The sequence below is a fragment of the Malus sylvestris genome, chromosome 15, assembly GCF_916048215.2.
Source record: "Malus sylvestris chromosome 15, drMalSylv7.2, whole genome shotgun sequence".
In the NCBI taxonomy this organism is placed as follows: domain Eukaryota; kingdom Viridiplantae; phylum Streptophyta; class Magnoliopsida; order Rosales; family Rosaceae; genus Malus; species Malus sylvestris.
Genome location: NC_062274.1, coordinates 17,557,174 through 17,565,476, shown reverse-complemented (window position 1 = coordinate 17,565,476; position 8,303 = coordinate 17,557,174). Strand labels below are relative to the sequence as shown.

At 39.7% G+C, this 8,303-nt stretch overlaps 2 pseudogenes; one reads left to right on the top strand and one right to left on the bottom strand.

The window, feature by feature from the left end:
- Nucleotides 1–3,304: 3,304 nt before the first annotated feature.
- LOC126601487 (uncharacterized) lies at nt 3,305–4,874 on the top strand (annotated as a pseudogene).
- Nucleotides 4,875–5,419: 545 nt separating this feature from the next.
- On the bottom strand, nt 5,420–6,769 carry LOC126602744 (aspartate aminotransferase, cytoplasmic-like; annotated as a pseudogene).
- Nucleotides 6,770–8,303: the final 1,534 nt, after the last annotated feature.

Below are 8,303 nucleotides of genomic sequence, written 5' to 3'. Positions count from 1 at the left end.
GGAAAACTTCTCGGTTGGAGACTTGGAGAATCCAAGTCACTGAGTGGGATCGGCTATATGAATCTTAGAACGCCATTGTGCTCGATCCTGTGTCATGTCCTTCGTTAGATCCAAGTACTCTAAGTCTTTTCTTAGAGTCTCTTCCAAAGTTTTCCTAGGTCTTCCTCTACCCCTTCGGCCCTGAACCTCTGTACTATAGTCGCATCTTCTAATCGGAGCGTCAGTAGGCCTTCTTTGCACATGTCCAAACCACCGTAACCGATTTTCTCTCATCTTTCCTTCAATTTCGGCTACTCCTACTTTACCCCGGATATCCTCATTCCTAATCTTATCCTTTCTCGTGTGCCCACACATCCAACGAAGCATCCTCATCTCCGCTACACCCATTTTGTGTACGTGTTGATGTTTCACCGCCCAACATTCTGTGCCATACAGCATCGCCGGCCTTATTGCTGTCCTATAAAATTTTCCCTTGAGCTTCAGTGGCATACGGCGGTCACACAACACGCCGGATGCACTCTTCCACTTCATCCATCCAGCTTGTATTCTATGGTTGAGATCGCCATCTAAATCTCCGTTCTTTTGCAAGATAGATCCTAGGTAACGAAAACGGTCGCTCTTTGGTATTTCTTGATCTCCGATCCTCACCCCTAACTCGTTTTGGCCTTCATTTGCACTGAACTTGCACTCCATATATTCTGTCTTTGATCGGCTTAGGCGAAGACCTTTAGATTCCAACACTTCTCTCCAAAGGTTAAGCTTTGCATTTACCCCTTCCTGAGTTTCATCTATCAACACTATATCGTCTGCGAAAAGCATACACCAAGGAATATCATCTTGAATATGTCTTGTTAACTCATCCATTACCAACGCAAAAAGGTAAGGACTTAAGGATGAGCCTTGATGTAATCCTACAGTTATGGGAAAGCTTTCGGTTTGTCCTTCATGAGTTCTTACGGCAGTCTTTGCTCCTTCATACATATCCTTTATAGCTTGGATATATGCTACTCGTACTCATTTCTTCTCTAAAATCCTCCAAAGAATGTCTCTTGGGACCCTATCATACGCTTTTTCCAAATCTATAAAGACCATGTGTAAATCCTTTTTCCCATCTCTATATCTTTCCATCAATCTTCGTAAGAGATAGATTGCCTCCATGGTTGAGCGCCCTGGCATGAACCCGAATTGGTTGTCCGAAACCCGTGTCTCTTGCCTCAATCTATGCTCAATGACTCTCTCCCAGAGCTTCATTGTATGACTCATTAGCTTAATACCCCTATAGTTCATGCAATTTTGTACGTCGCCCTTATTCTTGTAGATAGGCGCCAAAGTGCTCGTTCGCCACTCATTTGGCATCTTCTTCGTTTTCAAAATCCTATTGAAAAGGTCAGTGAGCCATGTTATACCTGTCTCTCCCAAAAGTTTCCACACTTCGATTGGTATATCGTCTGGGCCTATTGCTTTTTTATGCTTCATCTTCTTCAAAGCTACAACCACTTCTTCCTTCCGGATTCGACGATAAAAAGAATAGTTTCTACACTCTTCTGAGTTACTCAACTCCCCTAAAGAAGCACTCATTTCATGTCCTTCATTGAAAAGATTATGAAAATAACCTCTCCATCTGTCTTTAACCGCGTTCTCTGTAGCAAGAACCTTTCCATCCTCATCCTTGATGCACCTCACTTGGTTTAGGTCCCTTGTCTTCTTTTCCCTTGCTCTAGATAGTTTATAGATATCCAACTCTCCTTCTTTGGTATCTAGTCGTTTATACATATCGTCGTAAGCCGCTAACTTAGCTTCTCTGACAGCTTTCTTCGCCTCTTGCTTCGCTTTTCTATACCTTTCACCATTTTCATCGGTCCTCTCCTTGTATAAGGCTTTACAACATTCCTTCTTAGCCTTCACCTTCGTTTGTACCTCCTCATTCCACCACCAAGATTCCTTTTGGTGTGGGGCAAAGCCCTTGGACTCTCCTAATACCTCTTTTGCTACTTTTCGGATACAACTAGCCATGGAATCCCACATTTGGCTAGCTTCCCCCTCTCTATCCCACACACATTGGGTGATTACCTTCTCTTTGAAAATGGCTTGTTTTTCTTCTTTTAGATTCCACCATCTAGTCCTTGGGCACTTCCAAGTCTTGTTCTTTTGTCTTACTCTTTTGATATGTACATCCATCACCAACAAGCGATGTTGATTAGCCACGCTCTCTCCTGGTATAACTTTGCAATCCTTACAAGTTATACGATCCCCTTTCCTCATTAGAAGAAAATCTATTTGTGTTTTTGACGACCCACTCTTGTAGGTGATCACATGTTCTTCTCTCTTCTTAAAGAAGGTGTTGGCTAAGAAGAGATCATATGCCATTGCAAAATCCAAGATAGCTTCCCCATCCTCGTTTCTCTCCCCAAAACCATGGCCACCATGAAAACCTCCATAGTTGCCTGTCTCCCTGCCCACGTGTCCATTTAAATCTCCTCCTATAAATAACTTCTCCGTCTGAGCAATTCCTTGCACCAAGTCTCCAAGATCTTCCCAAAATTTCTCCTTCAAACTCGTATCCAACCCTACTTGAGGTGCGTACGCACTAATCACATTGATAAGTTCTTGTCCTATTACAATCTTGATTGCCATGATTCTATCTCCTACCCTCTTGACATCTACAACATCTTGTACCAAGGTCTTGTCCACGATGATGCCAACACCGTTTCTCGTTCTATTTGTGCCCGAATACCAAAGTTTAAACCCTGAGTTTTCTAGATCCTTTGCCTTACTACCAACCCACTTAGTTTCTTGTAGGCACATAATATTTATCCTTCTCCTCACCATAACTTCCACTACTTCCATAGATTTTCCCGTTAAGGTTCCTATATTCCACGTTCCTAAACGCATTTTGCTCTCTTGAACTCTACCCTTCTGTCCTAGCTTCTTCACCCTCCCTCGTCTAATAGGATCAAAGTACTTCTTTTGTGTGTCCCGGGTAAAGTTGATAGGAGCATATGCTCCCAAACAACTTTGAGTGGAGTCGTTCGAAAAGAAGTTTCTATGGCCCCCTTGCTCATTTAACACTGCATCCGGGTGCCGATGGAGATACAGCAACCCTTGCTCACTTATCACTGTGCTCGGGCCACACAGCGCGCCACTTACGGGTGACGCCCTAGCTTTAGCGCGATTTTGTTCTGGATTCATTTTCATAAGGATTCGACGTGATCATGGAGTGCCGGCTGTCGACTACCTGACGCCCTCCCCCTCCTCCTTTATCCGGGCTTGGGACCGGCCATGTAAGACATAGGCGGAGTTTTTCGGTGAAAGAAAAACCCTAAAAATTGGGGCTGGTATGCCCATTTTAAAAAAATTCCCATTGTATTCTTGTAGAGCTGGCCGCAGTAAAAGAATGTCCATGGAGCTTCAAACCGCCGGAAATCCGAGAAAATGGCGGTTCACATGGGAAGCCCAATCTCACATCCCAATCCTCCGCCTATTCCTATTCGATTCCTGCACAAAACCCTTGATTCAATGCCGGAAGCTCACCGTCCACATAACCCCCGCAGAGTCTCTGGTCCTGGTGAGCTGGGCCGAGGACGCTCAGGAGGTCTCGCTTAGGGTTCCAATGCCTAGGGTTTTGGTGGACGCTTCAGTGCCCTAGACGATCACATTGAAGTCAAGCTCGTCCTCCTCCTCCCTGTTGATCACCCCATTGTTTTGAGCTTCGATTCTTTACTCAGTTTGGATGGAGGGGAGGAGAAAGCGTTGGAGGGCGAATTGAAGCCGCTTTCGTTGGCTTCTGGTGAGTTGGATTTTTTGCTTAATACGTTTGGTTTTGTTCAATGTTTGTCGTATTAGCTAAATTTGTTTTCTTTGCAGTAGGAAAATTTGATGTGTAAAATAAAAAGACTAGCTTTTTTTTTGTGTTTTTATGGTTTGATTCCTTATTAAAGTTGTCGTCTGTTCGAAGATTTTAATTAGTTGTCCAATGTTGATAATATTTGCTCAAGACATTGATTCTGGGTTATTGCTTAATGTGTTTGGTCTAGTTCAATGTTTGTTTGTTTGTAAGTTGTATTTGAATGTGTGCAGGTAAATTTGCTTCTTTGCAGGAGGGAAAACGATGTACAGAGAAAGAAGACTACAATTTTTTGTGTTTTTATGGAGTGATTGAGCAAAGTTGTATTAAAGTTGTGGTCTTTTCCTTTTCGATGATTAATGAGTTGGCCAATGTTGGTAATTGTTGATCAATACATTAGTTTTCTGGGATATTGTTGTAAGGGCATGAATTATCATGTGGAAAAGTGTGCACAATTTGTTATGTTAATGCCTTTTATTTTGGGTTCTGCATAATGATGTTCCTCTGTTTTTTTAATCAGGATTGTTTGTTTTCTTTTCGTGTGATTTTGTAAACAAATAATTGCTTCTTTTATGTAACGCTTGGCTGGTAGGTCGGTTTCAGAGGTCAAGAGTCTATCATCGTCTGGAGTTCACTTTTACTGCAGAAATTGCTCGTTTAAGTTGACTGCAAGTCCCCTCAGGTAAGAATTTGTTTTCTTGTTTGAGCTCATTAAATTGTACTTAACTAACCATTGAAAGTCTCTTTCTTGTTTCTTTGTGATATTTCAACCTTTATTTATGAATGTAGCCAGTTTGTGGAAATGCCTTCAGTCAATTGGCGAGAGGTGGCTGATAACTGGTTTGGGGCTTGCTGTTGTTCATTTGGAGGCATTAGTGAGAAACTGGTTGTTAGATATGCATATTCTTACGCGTGTGCAAAGGGTGTCTGCCTGGTGAACTCCGGGCTAGTTTGGTATTGCTGTTCTTTGAAAAAAAAACTGTTGTGAGAATAAACGGCTGTGAAATAAAGCAGTATAGTGTTTGGTAAACTTTTTTGTAAAAGTGCTTTTATAAAAAAAAAAAAAAAAAAAAAAAAGCTGTATGATAGTGTTTGGTAAACTTTTATGTAAAACAGCTGTGACTGTGTGAAATGACAAAAAAAAGTATAATACTCTAATAATTTAGTTTTCTTAACAAATAAAAATGAATTACTAAATATACTTTATTTTTAGAAGAAAAATATTTATAAACTTTATTTTAAATATTAATTAGTATGACAAACTACTTCAATTGAAATATTTTAGACTGAATAGCTATGATTCATTAGTACAATATTGTTAATATACTTGAAAGTAGTCTAATTAGATGCATTTATCAAACTTGTTGCTATTCAAACAATTTTCAAAAACAGTCCAGCTTTACAAACAATTTTCATCGTTTAATTTCTTAGAAACAATATTAGAACCAATCTTCACCGTTCATTTTTCAAAACCGCTCAATCTTCACATTTCATTTTTCAAACTACGTCTTCTCGGACTATTGAAACCCAAAAAGTTCCAAAAATTATGAAACAATAGCATACGAAAGAGATGTATTTGAAGATCCAAAAACTTTTAATTTGGCATGAATATTTCTAATGAATGAAAAATTTGACATGAGTGCATCATATAATTGTAACATGGGGAAGGTAAAAAACAAAACTCAAAAATCCTCCAGATTTTCTTCATTTTATCTTTAGTCGGAGAAATCTTTAACCTCATCTAATAAGGTAAAACAATTATTACAACGAAACTGTAGAAAGGGAAGAGTCCAACATTGGAGTTGGCTCACAAGAAGAAAATGTTGCCTTCTAAACATATGACTAGGCAGCGCGAGTAACAGCTGCATGTATTGCCTCCGTAAGATGAGGGACGGTCCTTGAGCTCAGACCTGCCATGCTAATCCTTGGCATGCAAGGATTCAAAAAGTTGAAGACGCATGCTGATGATACGATCGGCCATTTCCTTCAACTCAATTGTCCACTCATTGAACAAATCCCTAACCACAGAAGAATTAAGTGATGAGATCATTAGAAATCAAATAGGGAAGGAAAAACTATTTCTGAGTCGGAGTTCAATAACTAGCTGATGATACATCAAGTCAATTATTGTCATTTTGCACATATATGAACAAGATTCAAAGAGTACCTATCCTTGAGGATGGTGGCTACAATAGATGCACCATGAATGGGTGGGTTCAAGTATATGGGCCTGATCACAAGCTTCAGTTGGCTCTCAACCTTGCTTGCAACATCAGCATTCTTGCAGACCTATGTTCAAGTAGAATTTTCAACAACCAATATAATCAAGAACAATTTAAGATGTATGGCAAGTATGGAGTTTTTTTGTATTAAATTTTAGTGGTATGCATCAAAATAAGGTAACTCGCAACTGAAAGTTATGGAATGAGTCTTACAATGCTTAGGGCTCCAACACGTTCGCCATACATACCCATGTTTTTTGCATAACTTTGAGCAATAAGGCACTCTCCACCATCAACCCATGTTTTTTGCATAACTTTGAGCAATAAGGCACTCTCCACCATCAACAGCAAACCTACAAACAGACTGTGCATCTCCATCCAAACTTCCACTAGCAAAACCCTACAAATACAAGAAAACAGTTCATCATGAGAAGTTGGAATAGCATGATGTTAAACAGAAAGAAGAAACTAAAGTGTAGAGAAATTGGAACTCTACACGTGGTCTACCTGATAAGCACTGTCGAAGAAAGGTAATTTCTCTTGATCTCACGAGCTGTCTGATCTGCTCCCACCGCTCAAGAGTTGGATCAACACCGGTGGGGTTATGAGCACATACATGGAGAAGTACAATTGCTCCGGCGGGGGCAGAACTGAGGTCTTCCAAGAGGCATGTTAATGAAATGAAAAGAGTATTAAAACAGAATGAAGAATAGACACGTTATAAGGCATGTTGCCATTTAACGTCAATAATGTTAGCTTCTTAAATTAATAGCAAAATCAATTTACTGACAACGATATAGCTTACATGTCATTAACGAGCAGCTGTTCGGCTTTTCTCACCACATTCAGAACAAGTGGTTTTCCCTCCTGTCATTCCTTGAACACAAAGGCGGTTAAGAAATTAACAAATTCGCAAACAATGATAACAAAACTAGTGCCATTGCCTTTGAAATAAAAATCCTTCTGTTACGAAGACGTTCATAATTTTGACAATGAAACAAACATCAGCTTGAGTCGGCATGCTCGAGTCCCATACATTAGAGAACATACATTTCGCTAACAATACATACTAAAGCTTTGTAATCATGTTAAATTCGGTCCAAAACAGACTCACCTCGGTTCGAAAACCGAAAAGGATTTTACACACGAATGATCAAAATACAGATAGACATTCAAATCACCATTTAAGATATACTGTAGTAGGTACAACAGTGACATATACTTACTGGGTGCTGGGGTTGAGGAAAAAGATGCAATCTAAGCTTGGCCATCACCATTTAAGATAGACACATTTGTTCGTAGTAAACCAACAACACACACAGACCATAATAGACACATTTGGCAAAAGTGTAATCCTCACTATAATGGTGATCTGTTAGACAACTACCAAACCAAGTTTGCAGGACAATTCAGAAACTCTCCATTTTTTATAGTGAGGATTACACTTTTGCCAGTTGTATTTGTATGCGATCCCAACTACAAATACGACTACGTACAAATATATACCATCATAAAGAAAACATGATTAATTTTCCAACTTTCAGGAGAAAATCAATATGCATATATACAAGTAAAAGTATGGTTTTACCTTTTTAATTGCAAAGGTAGGTGAGGCAATACAACAACAACAAAAAAGTATCAGCGGGGAATTGATCAAACCAGTCAACTGAAGTAGCAACATGCAAATTCAATGTCAATACAAACATATAATCAGCAGCCAATTCAACAATTAACAAGCACCATTGTCATCCATAGTGGATGAGCTACCAAGATCAACCAGAGACAAACTGAATTCCCAACCTTTCCCTCCATTTCTCTCACTTGCTTTTTACAAGTCTCAGATCCAAATGGTATCTCACCCCCAAACACACCATCCCAGAAACCCCCCAAACCCATCCCAACTCACTCAGATTGCCAAATCCCAGCTCACAAATCTCACCCTAACAACAAACCCACCATTACCCACTTCCCCAAATCACAAAAATCATCCACTCCCACTCTACCAAATCAAAACCCTAAGATCTCACCAACAAAAAACAACCAACAATTAAAAAAAATCACAGATTTGCAACCATTCCATTCGCTTTCTCTGCGCTTTCTCTGCTACCCTTTTCGCCAAACCTTCCCTTTTGCTCCCTCTCCCTCTCCTCTCAGCATTTGCTTGGGATTCTTATTTCATAATAGTTATCTCTCTCTCTCTTTGTTTTTTTTTTTTCTTTTTCTAATTTCGCTTTTTT